Source organism: Echiichthys vipera (assembly GCF_963691815.1).
Source record: "Echiichthys vipera genome assembly, chromosome: 18".
Classification (NCBI taxonomy): domain Eukaryota; kingdom Metazoa; phylum Chordata; class Actinopteri; order Perciformes; family Trachinidae; genus Echiichthys; species Echiichthys vipera.
Window position 1 is genome coordinate 2,992,375 of NC_139843.1, and position 24,886 is coordinate 3,017,260.

Here is a 24,886-nt window from a genome sequence, read left to right on the forward strand (position 1 = left end):
CTAACCGTGCATCCATGCACTCACTCTGTCCCCGAGCAACCTGCACGGAGAAAACAAGAGACAAACAGTCTTATTGTCTCTCTCACACACACACACACACACACACACACACACACACACACACACACACACACACACACACACACACACACACACACACACACACACACACACACACACACACACACACACACACACACACACACACACACACACACACACACACACACACACACACACACACACACACACACACACATACACACACACACACACACACACACACACACACGAGAACACAAGGCAAACACACCTGCAGCAACAACTGCAACATCTGTCTTTTCATAACAACTGTCCTGGGAACTCCAGAGGCGTGTGTGTGTGTGTGTGTGTGTGTGTGTGTGTGTGTGTGTGTGTGTGTGGGCAGGTGTAGCGCCTCCGTGTGGCCGGTGACACACAAAGCACTTCTTAAGTTAATAAAAGATAGAAATGGCAACGTGCAGGAGGATGATCTGAACTCTACCTCATGTCGTGGACGGTGCCGTGTGCATAAAGTACGGCGGTGATAGATTTCGGTTTTATCTCAATATTTCAACTTTCGACGTTAACCAAACTGTCTCAGGTGGAGGTTAATGGAGCGAACGAGCATGAAGACGAAACATACTTTACCAATTATCCCGAGAGTTTCATTTACTTTAGGTTTTACTTTGACAGGTTAACAGGATAAAAACTAACAATAATAACAAAATCAGAATAATATTATTTGTTGTTGTTGTTGTGTTGTTTTGCCAGTAATAAAACACATATTTAAACAGTTTAACATCTTATTTAATACTTCCACCTTCTCCGTTTTCAAACTTTATCAAACTGAAACTTTTTTAAATCTATTTCATAATAAACAGTTTAGACGTTTTATTTGCTTTTGAGTGAAAAAGAAACGTTTCACACGTGGTTTCATGGATTTTCACAGCTGAAACGTCGTCTCACCGGAGTGTAAACGATGCACACACAATGCAATACACTCATCTCATCTCATCTTCAGCCTCTTATCTGGGGTCGGGTCTCGGGGGCAGCAGCTTTAGCAGGGGACCCCAAACTTCCCTTTCCCGGGCCACATTAACCAGCTCTAACTGGGGGATCCTGAGGCGTTCCCAGGCCAGTGTGGAGATCTAATCTCTCCACCTGGTCCTGGGTCTTCCCCGAGGCCTCCTCCCAGCTGGACGTGCCTGGAACACCTCCCTAGGGAGGCGCCCAGGGTTCATCCTTACCAGATGATCCTGAACCACCTCAACTGGCTCCTTTCAACGCAAAGGAGCAGCGGCTCTACTCCGAGTTCCTCACGGATGCTGAACTTCTCCCCCTCTTTTTAAGGGAGACTCCAGACCCCCTCCTGAGGAAACACATTTCAGACGCTTGGACCTGGACCTGGTTCTTTGGGTCCTGACCCAGCTTTCATGACCACAGGTGAGGGTAGGAACCAAGACTGAGGGTAGATCCAGAGCTTTGTCTTCCTCAGCTCTCTTTTCATCACAATGGTGCGGTAGAGCGACCGCTGCTCCGATTGTTTTTTCCTCAAATGCAAACTATAACTTATCGAGCTGCAGACGCTCCTTACATTATTGATCACTGCTGTAATTTGCCTGCAGGGCGACAAAAGGTGAAGCCTGGACTTAAACTTCATTAGCTTGCAGTTCAGAAACAACGTGAAACAGCAGAAAACAGTGACTGATTACCAACTTCTGAGGCCTCTGACATCACGATCGACAGTTTGATGAACAATAAAAATGAATATATAAATAAATAAACATTAAAAACAAAGCCACGCATCGCCATGACGTCATCAATGCGTGTGACGTGTTACGGCGTGATGACGTATAGGCAGCAAGAAGCATTCTCCGAGGCCCAGGTAGTGTGAGTACAAACGGGCCTGGAGGGGGGGATAAGGACCCTAAAGCACTTTTACTCAAGTTAAAGCTCCACCGGAGGATTCCAGTTTTTACAACAGCGACGTCTGAGTGTGTAAAGTGTGTAAAGTGTTGGAGTTGGTCACAGATGTAAATGTTGCAACAGGAGCCTCGGCAGCAGCGCGCCGGTGTGATCCCATGGTGGTGACGCTGTGAGAAAACAGAGACGGAGGGAACATCCAGACAAGAGCTTGTCACTTCAATTTATGTGAAGCCTTGAGCGAACCACTACCATGTGAGGAGGAGGAGGGGGGAGGACGGGGGAGGGCGGGGGAGGAAGAGGGAGGACGGAGGAGTAAGAGGGAGGACGGGGGAGAAAGAGGGAGGACGGGGGAGGACGGAGGAAGTAGAGGGAGGACGGAGGAAGTAGAGGGAGGACGGGGGAGAAAGAGGGAGGACGGTGGAGGACGGTGGAGAAAGAGGGAGGACGGTGGAGGACGGTGGAGGACGGGGGAGGACGGAGGAGAAAGAGGGAGGACGGTGGAGGACGGTGGAGGAAGAGGGAGGACGGGGAGGACGGAGGAGGACAGAGGAGGACGGGGGAGGAAGAGGGAGGACGGAGGAGGACGGGGGAGGACGGAGGAGAAAGAGGGAGGACGGGGGAGGACGGGGGAGGACGGAGGAGGATGGGGGAGGACGGAGGAGAAAGAGGGAGGACGGAGGAGAAAGAGGGAGGACGGAGGAGAAAGAGGGAGGGCGGGGGAGGACGGAGGAGGAAGAGGGAGGACAGAGGAGAAGGGGAGGACGGGGGAGGACGGAGGAGGACAGAGGACGGCGGAGGAAGAGGGAGGACGGAGGAGACAGAGGGAGGACGGGGGAGGACGGGGGAGGACGGAGGAGGAAGAGGGAGGACGGGGGAGGATGGAGGAGGACGGAGGACGGAGGAGGAAGAGGGGAGGAAGAGGGAGGACGGAGGAGAAAGAGGGAGGACGGAGGAGGACGGGGGAGGAGGTGTTAGAGACAGAGAGATCCTACATGTCTCTGAGTAGCACCGCTGCAGTTCACCTCCGTAACCGTCTTCTTAAAAACAGCTGCTGACGGCAGAACATCAGAACCAGTCGGTGCCTGGATTCGTCTCTGAATGTGTCGTTTATATATTTATATTCACAGAGAGACGTTCGATCCCGGCCCGGAGCTGCCCGGGGAAACCACCGCGCACTAATGACACAAGCTTCACTGGGATTTCATCAATTATTACCTTTTTTTTTTTTTTAATCACAGATATTCTGGTTTTTATGGTCACAGATTCTTGCATTCGTCTGCACACACACACACACACACACACACACACACACACACACACACACACACACACACACACACACACACACACACACACACACACACACACACACACACACACACACACACACACACACACACACACACACACACACACACACACACACACACACACACACACACACACACACACACACACGCACACACACACACATTAGAGACACCATATTTCAGCTGTCTGGACACATTCCAAACGGCTGCTCAAGGCCACGTCCAAACATTTCTCATTACAAGTCTGGAAGTGTGTGTGTGTGTGTGTGTGTGTGTGTGTGTGTGTGTGTGTGTGTGTGTGTGTGTGTGTGTGTGTGTGTGTGTGTGTGTGTGTGTGTGTTGTTAGTACAACCTTGGTGACTGTCGGCCTGTGGGTCGTTGACAGCGGCCGTTTGTTAGTTTTATGGTCCCATCGAGCTGAGCTCTCATAATTCGAAGTCATCTGAGCTTCACTCAAAATGACTCCTGAGTGTCTGAGCGCTGGGTCGTTGTTGTTGTTGTTGTTGTTGTTGCCCCTGGATGTTGGTCCGTCAACATCCAGGGGCCGTCCACACCGAGGCGCGTTTTTGCCGTAACCGCAAAAGTTTGGTATCGTTTTGGCCGTTCGCCCCGAGGGACGCGACGTGTCTGGAGCCTGAAAATGTCATTTTCTGAAAACGGGTCCCAGAGTGTGGATCAAGAACACCGCCCTTGCGTTTAAGTCTGGTCGAAACGATGTCATCGACCCTTTAGTCTTCAACCTCTAACCATCGAACCTCTCACCCGACCTAACATCACACAACAACAACAACAGGTCACAGCTCCACATAGAGGCCTGGCACGTGTACTACTGTGTTTCGTTTTGGGATGTGTGTTGACGTACTCCCAGTTTCAGAGGACCAAGATGGCGTGGCACCTGCTGGCTCAGTGCTAGAGCGAGAGCGAGCGCCACGTAAACAGAGGCTAAAAGTCCTCACCGCAGCGGCTCGGGTTCAACTACAACACACGGTCCTTTACTGCGTGTCATTCCCTCTCTCCCTCCCCCATTTCCTGTCGATCTTCATGGCGTCTTTATCCTTAAAAATACAACAACGCCAACTCTCAGATATTGATACTGTATCTGTAATCTAATGATAATAATTCATTCATTCATTCATCTCCATCCTCTTGTCCCTGTTGGGGTCGTGGGGGGCTGGAGTCGATCCCAGCTGACATCGGGCGTGAGGCGGGGTCCACCCTGGACAGGACGCCAGTCTATCACAGGACACATAGAGACGAACAGAGACAGACAACCATTCACACCTACGGGTGATTTAGAGTCATCAATGAACCCAACACCTGCACGTCTTTGGACTGTGGGAGGAAACCGGAGAACCCGGAGAAACCCCACGCAGACACGGGGACAACATGCAAACTCCACACAGAAGGGCCCCAGCTGGGATTCAAACCAGGAACCCTCTTGTTGTGCCGCGACAGTGCTAACAACCACACCACGGTGTCGCCCTAATAATAATATTATAATAAATCGTTTGAAAGTGTCTTTGAAGCGACCCGAGGACGCTCTCCGTCCCCACTGACTCATTCATTTATTCATGTATTCATTTTCCCTTAATCTCAATCACACTCGCAGTTCCAGCCGGTGGCGTCCGTCCACTGACTTCACTCCTGACTCTCTCTCCCTTTATCATCACAAACGCTCTATTCATCATCGGAGACCGTTCGTTTCCAAGGAAGGCGCCGCGGCAGGAACGAGTGAAAGGGAGAAATAAAGACCCAGCTCTCCGGGGCACTCGGAAATTAAAATAAAACCCAAACAAGATCTGAATGCCAACGCCAAACGGGGCTATATTTGGAACGAGGTCTGGCTTCAACGTCTCCAAACGGTTGCCGGCGGCGACGCTCTGGATCCAGGATCACAGCGAAACCAGCTGCTACGCTTTAAGAAGACGTGGCAACTGGCTCCTGACTCTACAGTCGGCCCCGTGCCTCCCCTTCAGCCTCTCCGCTGCGTCTATTCTCAGAGTCGTACCGCTTAATTACAGTAATTATTAATAATAAACACCGTAGTATTCCTGCTGCGGGAGAACAAAGCGCTGCGTTACTGACTTCACTTCAGGATGGAGAAGCCTTCGCCGCTCTCTTTGACCTCCAGCTGGAGTTTCACTTCTGAGAGAGCGCCTTCATAATTCATTTAGAGCCGGGAGAGCGATGAAAAAGTCACGGGGGTGTCTCGAAATACCAGAGTGACTTTCTAAAATATCTCCTCATATGAGAGCCGGTTCAGAGCAGAGGTGGCGGCGGCAAAGACGGGTGGTCCTGCATCCCAATCAGCCGCAGAGCAAACGGGCCAGAAGGACGTTCAAAGCCTCGACACGGCTCCTCTGTGAAGCCTCGGGCAACGTCCGACTCGTCTCGGGATAAAAGCTCAGAGACAGTCTCCGCGTTTTGAGACGTAATTGGACCCGAGTGTATTTACACCTGGTGTTAATTTGGGTCGCCAGTCTCAACCCGCTCCTCCTGCGTCCTGCAGCGCGGACTCAGAACCACCTCAGGACCAGAGCAGGGGCGGTACATCCATCAGCTGGTATTAATGTGTAATATGGCGTCATCACAGCGACATTGCTCCATGTTTCTGATATGAAAACCTTTTTTAACTGAACGTTTAATGCAGAAAAATGATGCTTTTGGTGATTTTGAAATGATGTCATAACTATTTTTGATTTAAATGGCCCGGTACTTAAGTTAAAGTACTATTTAGCTTCTTGTTTTGCTTTAATTTGTTCTTTTTTTCTGTAGAAATGGTTGATAATGTCATACATTGTGTATATAATGTATTATAAAGGTGTTTTTTTGGGGGAAAGCAGCCTTCTGAGTACTGTTACAGGGTCCAAATCGCTCCAAAATCTGTATAGAAAAGAGCATTTATTCCCGCTCAAACATTTACTGGTTAATTCATTTCTTCTACATAAGAAGGGGCGACATGTTGCTGCTGTTTTAAAGGCAGTTTCGGGACGTTTTGGACGTGCACCCTCCAGCAGCTCCGACACAGACACTGGGCAGCACTGGGAATCTATTTCTCAAACTAGATTTTTCTCTTGTTCATCTCATCTCATCTTCAGCCTCTTATCCGGGGTCGGGTCTAAGGGGCAGCAGCTCCAGCAGGGGACCCCAAACTTCCCTTTCCCGGGCCACATTAACCAGCTCTAACTGGGGGATCCTGAGGCGTTCCCAGGCCAGTGTGGAGATCTAATCTCTCCACCTGGTCCTGGGTCTTCCCCGAGGCCTCCTCCCAGCTGGACGTGCCTGGAACACCTCCCTAGGGAGGCGCCCAGGGTTCATCCTTACCAGATGATCCTGAACCACCTCAACTGGCTCCTTTCAACGCAAAGGAGCAGCGGCTCTACTCCGAGTTCCTCACAGATGCTGAACCTCTCACCCTATTTTTCTCTTGTTGCTGCAGGAAATGTTTTCCACACGTGGGCCGACAGTGGTGCGCTCCCCACTGTCCGTACCTGTTAAAGCAGGAGTGATCCAGTAAAGGGCCGCTGTGGCTGCAGGTTTTCATTCCAACCAAACAACAACACACCTGACTTAAGTCACGCAATCACCTGAATCGTCTTCACACAGTTGATTTGTTGGATCAGGTGTGTTCTTGCATGGTGGGAATGAAAACCTGCAGCCACAGCGACTCTTTACTGGATCACTTTGACCCCCCTGTGTTAAAGGTTGGTGCTCAGAATATAATATATCCAGATATCTCACTGTAAAGTTACATAAACAGTGATAAGAGGATATAAGTGTATTGCCCACTGGGAGTCAACGTGCGTCAAAGAGTCAGATATTTAATCACTGCTCTTTTTTTATCATCAGCAGCAGAATAAAAGCACGGGACACTGGTTTTCAGCCCCTTTAACATGCTACCACACCCCGTGAGTGAGCATCGCACACACGCTGGTTATCTGCAGATAAACATCGCTGCACCATGGAAACCTAAAGTCCTCTGCTCTGCTGGGAAAGCCGGCCCAGCTCATCGCTCCTGCCTCATTTACCCCCTCCCTTCTCCACCCACGGAGCATACTGTGCGTATCAACCATAGGTCTCACTTGTCTCATCGTATGAATCTCAAGAGAGCGCTAATTATGGCAGATATACTCTGTTTGAGAAAACAGCGCCTGGAGCCACATGCGTGTACGTGCAGCGTTAGCGTGAAACATAAAGAGTGAGTGAGATGCAGAACGTGTGGAAGCATGTTGTATCTCCTCGTGTGGGTGACTCATGACTCAATGATCACTCAAACATGTACATGAAGAGTAAAATAATGTCACAATATTGAGGTTTTACATTATTTCACACCACCGCCGGGACACGAGTGAACCACGAGTGAGAGTAGTTTCAGTTTTAAAGGCTGCTCATGTCTGAAAGCTGCTAACGATGAAGTGAGAGCAGAACTGAAACGTATAAAGGAGGTAAAGGTGATAACACAAGGCCCCTCAGATCTCAGACACTCAACTCAACTTAAACCAGGAAGCATCTGTGCAAAAGTAGAGAAACCATCTCTAACCAGAGGAGGAGGTCTGAGACACCAGGACCAGGACCAGACTGGGACTGGACCATGTCTAACCAAAGGAGGAGGTCTGAGACACCAGGACCAGGACCAGACTGGGACTGGACCATGTCTAACCAGAGGAGGAGGTCTGAGACTCCACTTCTCTCCAGTTTATAATGCTGCCCTTTCATCCCTTCATTCAACAATCCAACCTCAAAGAACAACTGTTCACAAACGTCCTCCTGTGACTCCAACCACTGTCGGTCAGACTCAATAGAGCACTAACCAAGTCCAGACCTACTTCCACCATCAACTGGACCAGGACCAGGACCAGGACTAGCACTAATGAAGTCCAGACCAACTTCCACCAACGACTGCGACTCTAATGACTCTAAAGGGAAACTACACCAGCTTGTTAGCATGCTAACATTTACCAATCAGCAGTAAACACAAAGCACAGCTGAAGCAGCTATTTAATCATGATCAAAAGTGTTTAACGAAGTAAAGTTTGAAAGTATCTTAGGCTACGTTTACACATGGCCGACTAGCTTCATAAACGGACATTTCGACGTCTCTGTTTTCAAAGTTAACATCATGCACACTTGTCCGTTTTCCCTGAAAAATGTCAGTGTATAAAGAAGCTCAATGATCCATGATCACCACAGCCAAATGAAAATGGAGACACCGGTCGCACCTGTGATGCAGGTGCAGGTTCAGGAGCAGACTGTGACGTCGGCTGCAGGAAACTCTGGACGGAGTTTTTAGAAAGAGTCGTTTTCAGAGGAGAATTCTGTTTGTGTGTAAACGAAGGGCACAAACGCAGGGAAATGTCTCTCTAAAAATAACCGTATACGTGTAAACCACAGACTGTATAAAAAACGTATGTAGCCTCTTCCTTGAGGTTAATTCTCTCAACTTGATCCAATCGTCCTCGCCTACAGGAGTCTCCATCTTGTCAGACTTTGACTCCGCCTCATTTCCTCTGACCAAAAAAGGGCGTGTATGTGACGTTGGGGGGAGGGGCGTACGTCCATCTGGCTGACGTTTACCTCCGAGGAGGTTAGCCAGATGGGTACCTCTGAGGAGAAGTGAGGGCCTGAGGCTAGCTGTCACTCAAGAGGCCACGCCCCTAATTATTCATCAGCTTTAACCTCCAATAAATTAAAAACTAGCCCCTCCCCCTCAGTGTTGTCATGGAGATCTGATCTAAACACACAGACTAGGATGTTCTTTTGTCCTTAAACAGGTTTAATGATGCTGTGTAAACGGCCTGTTTAACATGGGGCTCAATGAGAAACTGCTCTGTTATGAAACCTGCCCCTAGTGGACACTCAGAGAACTGACGCTGACGGAGCTTCCTGATTGGATCAACCTCTTGCCTCAAAGAAACGTATCTGGCTGTCAGCAGCACCAACAATACCAGTAACAGTCCTGTGACCTTTTGACCTCTGTTACGAAGAATTTCTTCCTACTTGAAACACATGAACGGTCTCCCTGCCGCAGAGAACTGTGATCGTTGCGTGCACGTAGTTGGTAACAAACGTGAGAGATGCCGTCACACACACAAGAGAAGTAAACCTCTCTGTGCAACGAAGACCAAGTGTCACACACCTCCTCGCTCCCGCGTTGCATTTTTTAGGACGTACTGGATGAGTAAAAAGAGCTGTTAGTTCAAGTTCTCATGTGCGCATCAGTGATTGACAGTGTGTTTGCTTAAGTGCTGAGGACTGACGCAGTGAGGAGCGAGGGCTCTCAGAGAGCCAGGTACATTTTTAGCACAAATAATCCCACGTGATGCCTCCGTGTGACATTTATCCAGCGCCGTCGCTGCTGCACGGTCAGTAAACACTGGCATTTATCGCTGTATCAACATTAGCCTCGCGCATGTGACGGCTTTCTTCTTCTTCTCCTTCTTTTTTTTTGGGTGTCATCTCTGGAAATATGTGCCAGCCGGGTCGCTCTGCTGAACGCTGCAGATTTCTCTAACACGGCTCGGAGTAGATCTGAAATTTGATGATCCGTCTTCAAAGAGAATAATAATTTAGGACGCGCCTCGGTGATGAGCAGCGGGGACATCTGAGGCTCTATCCTCTTTCACTTTACCCTCCGCTCTGATCCTCTAACTGTCTGTGCTCAATCTCTACTGCACGCTCCCCGACTCTTTCTTTCTTCCTCTTTTTTTAAACCTCACACTCATATCCGCTCATCCTGGTCCAAGTATCAAGCTCCGGGACACTCGGTGCATCAATACGCCCGTCCCAGGCGCCATTAAAGTGGGATGAGGAGGGGAGATGAAACGAGGGGGTGGGGGGAGCGCAGGTATCAGGCATCCACCTTCCATCACAGACGTATGATTGAATTCAGCCCCTGAAGACTTGATAGCGAATGGCTCTTGTCCCAGTTACACCGGGACACTGCTGCACCTACACCCCGCCGCGGACCCTCTCTCCACGCCAACCACTAAACTGAGTCGGAGGCCAAGCGTCAATTCCAACTCAGAGAGGAAGTCGTGGTAATTAGAGAGTGGTATTTTGGGCTCCTCGTCTGAGCCCGGGACGCGTCCTGAAGGTGAGTAATTGGTATCACTGAGTGAACAGTGGGACAGGATGAGTCAGGGATGGAGATTTATTAAAGGACACCAATCAGCGTCTCGCACTGGGCTCAGGCTCTCAGCCAGCCGGCGACTGCTGGCTCCGCTCTGTGCTCGGAAACAAATGCTCAGCGTGCCAAAAATATCCGTGCATTAAGTTTTATTGGGAGGTGGAAAGTGGAAAGTACAAGTAACCGAGTGCATTTGCTCAAGTTACAACGTATATAATATCTCAAATTTATGCTGCTTCATGCTTCTTCTTCCCTACATTTAGTCGATAACTTAAGATTAAAACACAGTCAACAATAAACTGTGATATCATCATTTCAAGACTTTATAGATCCCAGAATATGAAGTTATATATTATGATGTTCGTGTGCTCATTGGATGGTCACATTTCCCAAGAATCCAGGAGAGTCGCAAACGGTCGGACGTGGCTAACAGTGGTTAGCTTGGGGCAATACGGTGAAGGCATTCAAAGGTCTTTTTTAACCACTAATGCTGCTGAAAATAACAGCAAACCTCTGCAGCAGCATGAGAAGAGTCCCTACACACACAACAAAGCACCAATGGGCTCCTTCCTTTGGGATTGACTTTGGTAATCCACTGTAATGGACTTTACTATGAGAGGAGCTGGTACAGGGGCCAGTAGGTAAGTCTTTAAAACACTCTTTAATAAACTCTGGCTTCACTAACTACGCTGTTGCTGCTTTGTTTTGTGTGTGTGGATTCTTCTCATGCTGCTACAGAGGTTTGCTGTTATTTTCAGCAGCATTAGTGGTTAAAAAAGACCTTTGAATGCCTTCACCGTGCTGCCCCGAGCTAATCACTGTTAGCCACGTCCGGCTATTAGCGACTCTCTCAGTCTCCATGGCTTATCTGATGTGTGCAAGTGCCGAAAAAAAGACCCTGGGGTGATTTTGCGCCGGAGTTACACTTAATGTGGAAACAACATTGTGTTTTGTTAGTTTTCAAGTTGTTATTCAGACTTAATTTGCATGAACGTATAAATGAATATTACCAGCTGCAACTTTAAGTGATGAACACATTAATGCATCACTGATCTCTGTAACGGGACCTTTGCAGCAGAAGCAGTCTGGTGTTTGTTTGTAGTCTGAGTAGCGTCGACCAATCCCGTCTGAGCATGGAGAACAAAAGATCGGCAGAGATGCAACCTCTGAACCGCTGATGTAGCTTTTCATTAGCTTCTTGATTTTGTTTATCTGCGTTCGTATGAAGATATCCGTTCCCCCCAGAGTCGTCTTCAGATGCGTTCTGAGATGATGCATCATTTATTTTAATCCACTTTTATAATATGCATCATCCTGAAATGAGCCATCCTGCAAAGTAAGTGCTTTCACTTCTGTAAAAAGGTTAAACCTGTATTTTCACGCTGTGATTATTTCTATTTTTACTGGGTTTTTTTTGTATTTTCAAGCCTGCAATCATTTTCTCTGTCACTCTCCTCAAAAGTGTGGAAATCTCTTCAGTGTAAGGAACCTCTTCAGTATTAATACATGCAGCACCAAACATTTGATCCGCAACTGGGGCGACGCTGGAGCCTTTGAACTGTGACGAGCGTGATTCATTTATGAAGTAAACACTGGGACACATCATCAGCATCTCTGTGTGTGTAAATATCAGTGACGAAGCCAAATCCACTGCTGTGACACACATCACATGGAAAACAACATTAGCCGCTGCTAGCACAACACACCTAGATGTCCTAGAACTGAACTGTTGGTGGTCCGGTTGCATTGTGGGTAATGTAGTTGCCAATTCGGACAAGGAAGAAGAATGTGTGGAATAAAAGACGGTTGAGGTGGTTCAGGATCATCTAGTAAGGATGAACTCTGGGCGCCTCCCCAACCAAGCAAGAACACACCTGATCCAACAAATCAACTGTGTGAAGACAGTTCAGGTGATTGCGTGACTCAAGTCAGGTGTGTTTTTGCTCGGTTGGAATGAAAACCTGCAGCCACAGCGGCACTTTACTGGATCACCCCTGCTTTAACAGGTACGGACAGTGGGGAGCGCACCACTGTCGGCCCAGACGTGAGAAACATTTCCTGCAGCAACAAGAGAAAAATAGGGTGAGAGGTTCAGCATCCGTGAGGAACTCGGAGTAGAGCCGCTGCTCCTTTGTGTTGAAAGGAGCCAGTTGAGGTGGTTCAGGATCATCTGGTAAGGATGAACCCTGGGCGCCTCCCTAGGGAGGTGTTCCAGGCACGTCCAGCTGGGAGGAGGCCTCGGGGAAGACCAAGGACCAGGTGGAGAGATTAGATCTCCACACTGGCCTGGGAACGCCTCAGGATCCCCCAGTTAGAGCTGGTTAATGTGGCCCGGGAAAGGGAAGTTTAGGGTTCCCCTGCTGGAGCTGCTGCCCCCGAGACCCGACCCCGGATAAGAGGCTGAAGATGAGATGAGGTGTCTCTGATCCTGCAGTGATTTTGAACTGTAGATATAATATAATAAAGTTATTGGAGCTAATGCTAACTCTGTGTAGCGCTCCTTTAAATGGTCTCGGCTGCAAAAACAGAATCTAAATACCAAACGTGCAGAATTTGAAAGGCTGGGTTCAGGCCTGTGTTCAACAAAAGAAGCCACAAACTAACTAAAACCAAACATATTTCTTTTTTCAATCATCCTAAGTCGACCAGCTGGTTAAGGTTAACTCGTGAGCAGCTGGTGTTCGTCATCATGCAGATGGTGTGCTAGCATGATTTGCACATTAGCCTCCTCCTAACTGGCAGCATGTTACGTCAACGGTCATAAGTCAACTGGTGTGGGAAAAATGGAGCGGGCCAGACAATTAACAAGACAGATGCGCTCTGAGGGAAAGAGATGCGGGAGGGAAATCCACTCAGCTGAGGAGGCGCGTCCAACCCACTGTGTCTGCGGCTGCCTGGTTGTATATAAATATACATGTATATACACTTCTGAATTTCAAAGCTTCAAGTTGCCTCAGTGATAAGGAAATCCCACCACAAGGGCCGACCGCAATACACAAATCCAGAAATAACCCTGAGCCCTGATATCCAGAAACTCATTCTGACATGGGAACGTTTTTCTACCTGTAACACATAAAGCTCAGGCGAGTCCTTTAAACCTGGACACTGTGGAGTCACAACACTTTCCTTATATCTGCACACTCCGATACCCGGTAATTGATGATGTTTGAGCGGGAAAACATCTGTTGAAGTCTGACATTCATCTGGGATTGGGTCTGAAGCTAACGGACGTTTGATTTCCTCCTGACTCTGAACCGAGGCGGACTGTCCTCAGAGATGATGGAAGCCATTTTTATGTGTAATATTTACGCATGTTATTACGTACGTCTATTGATGGGAAGCAAAAGAAGCCTTTATATATTAAAATCTACATGCTTGATAGTCAGAAAGATAATGTTTGACAGGAAGGTCGAGGGTACAAGCGTGTGAAATGTGTTTCCTCAGGAGGGGGTCTGGAGTCTCCCTTAGAGAGAGGGGGAGAAGTTCAGCATCCGTGAGGAACTCGGAGTAGAGCCGCTGCTCCTTTGTGTTGAAAGGAGCCAGTTGAGGTGGTTCAGGATCATCTAGTAAGGATGAACCCTGGGCGCCTCCCTAGGGAGGTGTTCCAGGCACGTCCAGCTGGGAGGAGGCCTCGGGGAAGACCCAGGACCAGGTGGAGAGATTAGATCTCCATACTGGCCTGGGAACGCCTCAGGATCCCCCAGTTAGAGCTGGTTAATGTGGCCCGGGAAAGGGAAGTTTGGGGTCCCCTGCTAAAGCTGCTGCCCCCGAGACCCGACCCCGGTTAAGAGGCTGAAGATGAGAAGAGATGAGGAAGTTCTCCCATTTGTCCTTGAATTTGTAAACTTCCTAGCCTCTCAGATCAGTCTGGGAACGTGCAGCGGGGAAAATTAGGAGCCTTTGCCAAGCGAACGTCAAATCAGCGTTGGTTTCTTTGGTGGATTGAAGTGAAACAGAAGAGACTGTTGAGTGTAAACAGCATGGAGGCTTCCACGGATGAGATGAGCAGCTATGGAGCAAGCCGCTCACTAACTCTTTGTTCTCTGGATCCTTCTGTTGAATATGGACCGGGCTCCTGAAATTGGGCCTTTGATCCGTAAATTCACGTTAAACACAAAGGGAAAATCTCCTTTACCCACATGTTGGTTCCTTTCTGAGCTTTGCCTCCACGCTGTTAGCACGTCACACGCTTCAGTCATCTGATTGGTTGGTTTGGCCCGTATGTTGGTGATAGACAGATGGTTTATCCAATCAGAAACCAGGATTTTCACCCCTTCATAAAAGATCTTTAAACCAGAGTTCAGACGGATCTGCTGAGACGATGAGAATCAACACATCTGGAGGAGTCAGGTTAGAAACTTCTAGTTTGTCTTTCCTCCAGACTCTGATGACAGGGACACCAGAGAGAAAACTTTCCCGTTTCGTAAATGAATAGTAAAACGCCCTCGACTTCATCTCAAACCCACAGAATGATCCAGTTCAGTGGCTCCTCTGCTCCTTCCAGCATCACTAATGGGGGCGGACGCAGACAGACTGCAGTCCACCTCAGTCTCTGCTTGTTATCCCTGATCTCCTGCGTACTGCTCACATCCCCCGTCTCCTCTTAGCTTGGCATGTGAGGCTGACAGCTCAGTGGGCTCGGAGCCAGAGCTGATACCGTCTGTTGTAGTTCAGCCTCCCTCTGGAGGTGGGGCGGGTGGAGGGGGCAGAGATGCAGTACGGTTAACAAGAGGCTGTGCCCTGGTGGCTCGGAGGGTCATGTTCTTGCAGCGCCGTGGTTGTCACATGTCTGCCTCCCTCACATCTTCCCCTTATGATAAGGAGAACTCAACCGACGCACTTTTGAGGGCGCAACGCTGCTGAATGCACAAACAGAATACGGTTTATACTTAAAGTTGTTCCAGCACCAGTTTTTAGCTCCGATGGGGGAGAAAACGCTGGGTTGGGTATCGCCAAGTATGCAAGTCTATGTACCGACACATGATTTAGCTAAAAACAACAACTTTAAAATAGTTTCATATGTGAAAAAACAACAATTTTCCCCAGAAATCAAGTCTTCATGTACTGTTTTTACAGCAGCAAAGAAGAAGTGAGTTGCAGTTTGGTCTGCTAGCAGAGAGTGTAATGTTAGTGAGCTAACGTTAGCTAAATGGCGCTATTTTAGACTGGAAAGTGGTGATATTATCATTCAATGAAACCCTATGATGAAATAAGATATTGAGATTTTCTGACAATTAAATCATCTTAATTCACAATAACAAGTCATTAAGTCAAAAATTTAAGGAAAATCTGATGTAAAATATTCTAAATTTGTATTTAAAGGTTGAATCTGGAGAATGATCAGAACAGCTCCATCTAGTGTCTCAAGATCGTCGTCGCAACAACAAAAAAGAAGTCCAGCAGTGGGGTTGCCAGGTTGGTCAGACCCGGCCCAGTAGCTCCAGGAGAGCGGAGTCTGTTTGAGCCTGTTTGAACCCGTCCCCTCCAGAAAATCACAGCATCAAAACAAGGATTAGAGGAGTTTGACTGACAGTTAGCGTTAGCCATTAGCATTAGCCGTTCCAGCTAAGTGCAGATGAAAGTGATGTTAGCATCAAGGAGCAGCGTAGCCATGTGGGCCATAAAACACGTTATATCGTGATATATATTAATAATTCAGATATGAAATTATCCATATCAGGATAAAAGATTTTGGTCATATCGTCCCAGGTAGCACTAGAGTTAAACACTGTCCCTATTTAAAATGTTTAATATCTTATTTGACTAAATTGTGGCTGCACTTTAACACCGTTTTAAGGCGTTTGTTATTTACTGTGTGATGTTTTTCAGTCATGACTCAGTGAAAAAAGGAAGTTCTGTGGGATTCATTCTCCGTATTCGAGTCAGGAGCTACGATAACGATGTCACCTGCAGTAAACAGCTGTTAAATAATAATTACGCAGGCTTTTCGTCGCGGTTTCTGAACCCTGAATGAAGCGTCTCTTAAGTGCATCGGTGGAAAAGCTTCAGCATCCTTCGCAGTGATTGTTTCATGCACAGGCGTCGATCCACGTGGGCGCCGCGGAGCTCGGGTTAATTGTGAGCGCCCACAGGGAAATCACTCTGCAGGGCGAGGGAGTTTTAACTCACAGCTCAAACTGTGTTCACTCCTTTATGCTTCAGTTTGTTTTTTTAAGGATGTAATTTGAGATTTTTCTTCTTCTTCTTGTCGTCAACAAATCCCCTGAAAGGACCGGCCAACAATGTGTTAGTCCGTCTGTCAATACTGCGTCTGAGGCTCTGAGCCCCCGAGGACGGACACGGGCTCCTTCTGAGGACGGAAATCCATAAAAGCAGTCTCTCTTTTTCTGTTCTTTTCTTTATTGTATCTAAAAAAAGCCTCGGTGACTTCCCAACACAGCTGGTCACCGTCGTTTTGTATTAAACGTTTAGAAAACACAGTTAAATCGTGCGTTTGTTCAGCGGGGGATTCATCTACAGTCGGTTTCTATAGTGAGTATTTGCAGCAGCAGCATGGTGTGTGTGTGTGTGTGTGTGTGTGTGTGTGTGTGTGTGTGTGTGTGTGTGTGTGTGTGTGTGTGTGTGTGGCTGAGCTAGAATAAATATAGTGTGTGTGTTCAGGGTAATAAAGGAACATGTCAGCCGGTGCAACAGAGTGTTTCACTGATGTGTTTTTAACAACAGTGGAGGAAGAAGAGACACTGTGTTCTTATTAAAGATGCGCTCGCTGCTGCTGCTCTGGCCTTTACGTGGGGTTCGTTGACAAGAGGAAAAACGCAGATTTCGCCAGACTTATAGTGTATTAACGAATCCAGTTTACGTCCTTACGTGCATCTTTAGTATTTTGCATGTTTGCTCACCCGTTCTTTTTCATCTGAGGTGAATGTTTGGACTGAAATCTGACGGTAATGTGACCGGAGGGGTGAACTACGGAGCTATTAGTGGGTTAGAGGGGTGTGTTGCTCTCAAAGCCTGGGTCAGCTGTGAGCTCTTTAAGGGCGGACTCCCACTGTCCATCCGTACCATGCTCAAAAAGGTTTAACGGCTCAAGTCTGGTCCCTTTGACCAGTGTGAGTGCAACCGTACCACGTCTAGGAGCGGCACGCTTGCCGTCCACGGCCCGTTTGGGAGAGGTGGGCTTTTGTAAAGCACGTTTGCACGTGTACGAGGAGTGTTTACTGCAGATTTGGTCGATGAAAAGATTCAAAAACAGTCGACAAGACGCACAAAAACTCCGAGGTCTACGGAAAGATCTGGAAACAAAGCCACGCATCGCCATGACGTCATCAATGCGTGTGACGTGTTACGGCGTGATGACGTATAGGCAGCAAGAGGCATTCTCCGAGGCCCAGGTAGTGTGAGTACAAACGGGCCTGGAGGGGGGGACAAGGACCCTAAAGCACGGGGCACGGGACGGAGGCACAGTGGGAGTACGCCCTTTGCATCGCTGTATCACCATGGTAACTGATGCTTTTACCAAAGCTGGTCAGGAGGAGGTTTTTAACTCAGACTCAGAGCTCAGCGACGCAGACTTTGGTGTTTGATCGGCTCCTTAAAGCTCAGAGAAGCTTCTTCTTTTATGAGAGACAAGGGTTCATCAGCGGCTCTTCACTGTTTGAGCGCCCTTGTTTTATGTGGGCGATGCCACACGAAGAAGCCGGTGGCTCAGTGGTTAGAGCTGAGGGTCCTCGAGGCAGACTCTGACCTGCGGCCCTTTTCCTTTAAGGATGAACCCTGGGCGCCTCCCTAGGGAGGTGTTCCAGGCACGTCCAGCTGGGAGGAGGCCTCGGGGAAGACCCAGGACCAGGTGGAGAGATTAGATCTCCACACTGGCCTGGGAACGCCTCAGGATCCCCCAGTTAGAGCTGGTTAATGAGGCCCGGGAAAGGGAAGTTTGAGGTCCCCTGCTGGAGCTGCTGCCCCTGAGACCCGACCCCGGATAAGAGGATGAAGATATGATGAGATGAGGTCTCGGGGCGCCCTCGGGGGTGAAACAACACGTCCAGCGCCTGTGATGGTCTGTGAGGTCAGGCTGCGTTTGTGCCTCTTTTGTTTACTGTTAAACTGTAAGTTCATCATAACTCAACTTTAACGTTAACTCCCAATAAAGCGTTTTGAAAAGAGACGCAGTGGAGATCCGGGCGTGCAGAAGATGCACACTTATTTCGTGTTGTTCCGCATAGATGCAGCGGTGCTGTATGGACGGTTTCTTAGCAACTGGGAGGGTTTACTGCTGGTTTAGTCCCCGTTGACAGGCTTTGTCTACATGCACAAAATATTACAGTGTTTACCCTTTTTCCAAAAAGGACAACACTCCATATTTCTCTTATTTTCCAGTTTACAAAATACCCTTTCTTTTAAAGTTTCACACTGGAAATGCAAATTCCTTCCACCACCTTCTTGAAAAGGTCGCTGTTGTGATAATTGCAGATCCAAGTCTTTCAAAAATGTTTAAAGTAGGCGTGTTTCTCCTTGTTTCCTTCACCCTGCGTCCCTACCTCGAGATGTCCTCTGACGCAAACTGCCGTTAAAACCCCAATTCAGATGCATACTCCAACTGTGCTAATGCTAAACGCCTCTTTTGATGAAAGATCCTTCTTCTGCACGTGTGCTGGTGCCTTCTACATGGCGTTTGTAACGGTTTTACACAGGTTTCTAAAGAGGCTGTGTGTTTTTGATTGAACTGAATGAGTTTTGAGTTGTAACTTCGCTGGAAACTGATCCGATCTGGAAACACTGGTTGTTGTTTTATTGTGTTTGATGAGCCAAAGACAAACTTCCTCCCTTAAAGATATATTCTGTTCTATTTTATCCGATCTGAATAATATTACTGTGCATGTATTGGCTTAAATCACAATCTTTATGGTTTGCTGCCAGTGCAAATGTACACAGGCGCCGTTATCACTGAGATATTTGGCACTTTTGAAAAGAATTACACAACAGATCTTTGGCAGGAGCGTGACGGTAACTAGGGCGGTGATTTAATCATAAACGCTTATGTAATAAACAGCCCAACACAGAATAATAATGCAGTTGTTTTAAAGGCTGCGTCTGAACGTTAGGAGTTGTTTTCTCATCTCAGGGTGTTTGTGGGGCAGCCGTGAATCTGTGGTGAGATCAAAGACGCAAAACGTCGGCAGTGACTCCGATTTAAAAAACTTCATTTGAAAGAACGCTCCGCATTTCGTCTCCAGGCCGGAACAACCTCGTCCCCACGTGTTCCAGAGAGGAGGACGACGACCCTGGGACTCTCCAGATGTAACAAACACACTGATATCAAACCTAAAAGAAGCATCTATGCAAAAGTAGAGAAACCAGAGGAGGAGGTCTGAGACTCCACTTGTCTCAAGTTTACAATGCTGCCCTTTCATCCCTTCATCCAACAATCCAACCTCAAAGAACAACTGTTCACAAACGTCCTCCTGTGACTCCAACGACTGTCGTTCAGACTCAATAGAGCACTAACCAAGTCCAGACCTACTTCCACCAATGACTGGACCAGGTCCAGGACCAGGCTTGGACTGGACCAGCACTAGCCAAGTCCAGACCTACTTCCACCAACGCCTGGACCAGGACCAGGACCAGCACTAACAAAGTCCAAACCAACCTCCACCAACGACTGGACCAGGACCAGAACCAGGACCAGGACCAGCACTAACGAAGTCCAAACCAACTTCCCACCAATGACTGTCACTCCAACGACTGTCGTTCAGACTCCATAGAGCAATAACAAAGTCCAAACCAACTTTCAAAAATGACTGGACCAGGACCAGCACTAACGAAGTCCAAACCAACCTCCACCAACGACTGGACCAGGACCAGAACCAGGACCAGGACCAGCAATTACAAAGTCCAAACCAACTTTCACCAACGACTGGACCAGGACCAGGACCAGGCTGGGACTGGACCAGCACTAACAAAGTCCAAACCAACTTCCCACCAAAGACTGTCAGTCTAACGACGGAGCACAAAGGGTTCCAGTGACATCATCGGCCTTGTGAGAGGTTAAATATTTGGATCTCCACACCAGTTAGTTGGACCAGTCCCAGCCTGGTCCTGGTCCTGGTCCTGATCCAGTCCCAGCCTGGTCAGATGCGTACATGAACTGACGAAGCCTCTTGGATGAGAGGTGAAACGTCTTCCTGACGAATAACCAAGTCCAGTTGCCTTTGACTGAAAGTGCTTTGAGGATGATATCAAACCTGCATCAAAGTGAAACCTGAAGTCACTACATCCTCCGGAGCGAAGAGTGGTTCATGCACTTCAAAAAAAAAAAGAAGAAGCTTGAAATCGATTGGAAGTCGGTGGAGTTGCTCTCACAAGGGAAAAGATGAAGCCTGAGATTAAAAAGGATGTGTGACCACCAGAGAACACACTGATTTCCACCTGCACGCTGATCCGGTGACAAACACAAATGGCTTTCACCAGAAGCAATAATCAGCTTGAATGTCTATTTGCATTTCAATTGCGGCGAGTCCCCTGAGCGAGTCCAGCACATGTGATCAGAGAGGAGATAGAAGAGTTACAGTCTAAACACCACAGAGGTTCTCTTTACCATCACAGAGGACGACGAAAAACAGAAGATTCACATTTTAATAAGATAAAATATGAAACTCTGCCTCAACAGGAGACCGGAGGATTGTTACTCCAGGTAGGGAATGAGTCTTGACCCCAAGTGAAGGAGTTCAAGGACCTCTGGATCTTGTTCACGAGTGAGGGGACGATGGAGCGTGAGTTTGGCCGGAGAATCGGAGCAGCGGGGGCGGAGCTGCAGTCGCTCTACCGCACCGTTGTGACCAAAAGAGAGCTGAGGAAGGCATCCGTGAGGAACTCGGAGTAGAGCCACTGCTCCTTTGTGTTGAAAGGAGCCAGTTGAGGTGGTTCAGGATCATCTGGTAAGGATGAACCCTGGGCATCTCCCTAGGGAGGTGTTCCAGGCACGTCCAGCTGGGAGGAGGCCTCGGGGAAGACCCAGGACCAGGTGGAGAGATTAGATCTCCACACTGGCCTGGGAACGCCTCAGGATCCCCCAGTTAGAGCTGGTTAATGTGGCCCGGGAAAGGGAAGTTTGGGGTCCCCTGCTAAAGCTGCTGCCCCCGAGACCCGACCCCGGATAAGCGGATGAAGATGAGATGAGATTAGATGAGATGAGAACTCTGCCTCCTTAAATTTTTTTTAAAAATAGCCGATGTTCTGACGTGATCCAAAATGCTCAAAAAACGTTCAAACTGGTTCACGTGCGCACGCTCGTGCTCGTTCACGTGCAAACGTGCTTTACAAAAGCCGACCTCTCTCAGACGGGCGGTGGAAGGCCAAGTGGCCGCAGCTAGGCGTGAAGCGCTTACACTCACACTGTTCAAACAAACTAGGCTTTACCCGTAAAACCTGTTTTGGCCCGGTACAGAAGGACGGTGTGAGTGCGCCCTAAGAAGCAAAAGGCTCATACGAGAGGCCTTCCCTGAACTAAAGACGAGGAACAAACGACAGCAAAAGATCAAAACTGAGCTCCCAGAGGCTGAATCACTGTCAGACTGACAACTCGAGGAGGGTCAACTCACGATATGATACTGTCACAATAACGATGGCACCACCATACAGCGATCCTGCAACCCTCTGCAACACATCACAATCTCTTTATACGTAAAGAGGTAAAAAGCAGGAATAATGTATTTATTCACTGAATTGATTTTATTGGAATGAATTGAAAAAATACAAATTTCTCTCTTTGGTAAAATCTCGATATCCGGTGCCAGTGCATCGATGACGTATCGCAACAGGAAGTGACGCGCTATCGTGCAGAAATTAAATCACATTTAGAAGCTGAAAACCATTTTTCCTCCCCTGAAAATGCACTTTAATTATCATCTCAAGTGGCAAAATTGTTGATTAATTCTCTTTGGATGCACTAATTGGTTAATTGGGTGAGGAGGGGGAGGAAGGGAGGGAGGGGCGGGGGGTCCCCACAGTGCTCCGAGTAGGAGTTTCCACGTGAAGGTCAACCCGGGTTAGCTGTCGCTGCACACTTTTCTTTGCCCTACATGAAAAACACTGCTTAGTTTGGCTTTTGTCTTCTCCATCCTTTTATCCCCCCCCCCCCCCTCCACCCCTCTGGCTCCTCTCCCTCTCCGCTATCTCTCTTTTCATTCCTTTCTCTTTTTTCGCGGTTCTCTTGGGGCTAGGCGAAAAAGAAGCCGGATAATCTTGGTGCATGCAGCCCGCAAGAGCCTTCTGCAGAGAGCGAGCGGCTGGATCGCTGCACAGCCCCAACCTAAAAATAAAGAACGAATGTGCTGCTGCATAACCTGAGCAGAGACGAGTGAACGGACGGGTGAGCGTACCTGGCTCGTGGTCCTGTGCAGGTTGGTGTCCCCCTCTGGCCGATATTCTACATGGCACTGGTGTGTTTGTGTCTGCACGTGTGTGTGTGTGTGTGTGTGTGTAGAGGAAAGAGAGAGAGAGCTGAGTGCTGTGGAGAGTGCACAGTGCAGTGTAGAAGATTGGAGGCAGGGTACTCAGTGTGTGCTAAGACAGAGCCTGTGCATCTCCCTCCCTCTCTCCCTCTCTCTCCGCGAGTATAATCCTTTCCACAGTCTGCAGGGACGAGCTGCAAATGAACCAGCTCTATCTCTCCCTCTCTCTCCCCCTCTCCACTTCCCTCTTGTTCTGTATCTCCGCTCTGCACATGAGCCCCGAGCAGAATAACCCTCCCCGTGCCTCCACCTTGCAGTAGATAAGCAAAGAATTGCAGAGAGCAGTCTTGCCCTTAATGACTGCTACAACTCCACCGTGCCTTTTCCCCCCCTCCACTACAGGTCTGTGCAACGCCACCGCGTCCGCGCTCTCTGTGTCGCAGTGACTCCTCGGTGCGATTACACCGTCAGCTCCGGCTGAACTATTTAGACATGCAGGTTTATTGTTTATACAAGAACCTGGGACGCGATAAAACCTCGGCGTTGACAGTGTTTGTGCAAAGAGCTTCGGATGCATTTGAAGTTTCGTGCACTCTTTTCTGGCACTTTCAGATGCACTATGCAAATGCTTGTTAGTGACTCAGACGATCCTTTATTCCATCTGGAAGTGTCTGGCAGAGCATTAACGCAGGCTGTGTGCTGCATGTTTGAGGAGGCAGCGACGCTCTTCGGCTCCAGACTTCTGACAGCCCAGCTTTCATGACGAGCTTGTTACCTTATAATGTATTCAAACTGCTCTTCTTCACTGTTCGAATGTGAGAAAAAGGGTTCGTTCAGCCAAATCACAATAAATGCATCGTTGTTGAGACACACACGTCCTAAAGTTTTCAGACTACAGGGTACTTTCACCTCTGTCAGGTAAAGTTGTGGTCTAACATTTCATCCAGTTAATTGTCGGTTAAGTTAATATCTATGACAGAGTGAGTTAAAACAACGGTGATTGATCATATGAGCACTAATTAAAGCCCTTGTATTTGCCGCTTTGTCCAGAAATACGATCTGTGGTGACTTTCCTGCGCTAAAATCAAATGCAGCGCACAGTGGCGCTCATTACGTCGCCCCCCATAGACTGAACCAAAACTGGATCTAGCGTCTCCGTCGAGGTCCGTTCTCTGAACTTGATCCAATCGTTCTCACCTACAGGAGTCTCCATCTTGTCAGACTTTGACTCCTCCTCATTTCCTCTGACCAAAAAAGGGCATGTATGTGACGTTGGGGGGAGGGAGATACGTCCATCTGGCTGACGTTTACCTGACGTATACTGAATTAGCAACATTAGCACCACTGCCCGGGAGCTAGGCTAACAGAACACATTACTAGATAAACGGGAGTGGGAGTGTTGAGATTTTTTCTGGGACCGGGAGAGAACAGGAGTCTTTCCCGTGTCTCTAGCCGAGATTACAGCGGTTCTGGGAGTCAAGTGCAGGAAGCGTTTATGACTTAAACTGATATTCAACCCAGTCCCACACTCACAGACTGTAAAACACCGACCCTCATGGCCCGGATCCTCCCGCTGCTCCAGATTAGCATCTAGTGTCTGTGCCATCCATACGAGGCTGTATTCAAGTCATGGTGCAAGTGCGGCTATTTAATTAGCATGACAGAGCTAACGTTAACCCAGTGTGTTCTTAAACCATCTGTTGGTTCAGTCGATCGAAGAGCAAACCATCTTGTCACTGATGGAAACACCACCACACGAATGACCACAGTCCAGGTCAAGATGACAGCGTTAGCATGCTAATGATGCTAATCCTGACAACTAGCCTCCGAGGAGAAGTGAGGGCCAGAAGCTAGCTGTCACTCAAGAGGCCACGCCCCTAATTATTCATAAACTTTAACCTCCAATAAAATAAAAACTAGCCTGGTCCAAACCCCCCCGAAGACTGACCGGTAGATCCAGAGCTTTGCCTCCTGACTCAGCTCTCTTTTCGGTGCGGTAGAGCGACTGCAGCACCGCCCCCGCTGCTCGATTCTCCAGCCAAACTCACGCTCACTCGCGTCGGTGAGCCCGTATAAGCCTTGGTATTTGACGA

At 48.4% G+C, this 24,886-nt stretch overlaps 1 protein-coding gene across 1 annotated transcript in view; it reads right to left on the minus strand.

Annotated features, from left to right (window-relative positions):
- The window catches only part of LOC310960880 (SRC kinase signaling inhibitor 1-like), a gene marked incomplete at its 3' end in the record, with an annotated part of 82,500 nt that extends 59,683 nt beyond the window's left edge, over positions 1-22,817 (minus strand). Inside the window, exon 1 of the mRNA XM_083932717.1 lies at positions 22,722-22,817. The remainder of the gene's footprint in view (positions 1-22,721) is intronic.
- Between the last annotated feature and the right edge of the window lie 2,069 nt (positions 22,818-24,886).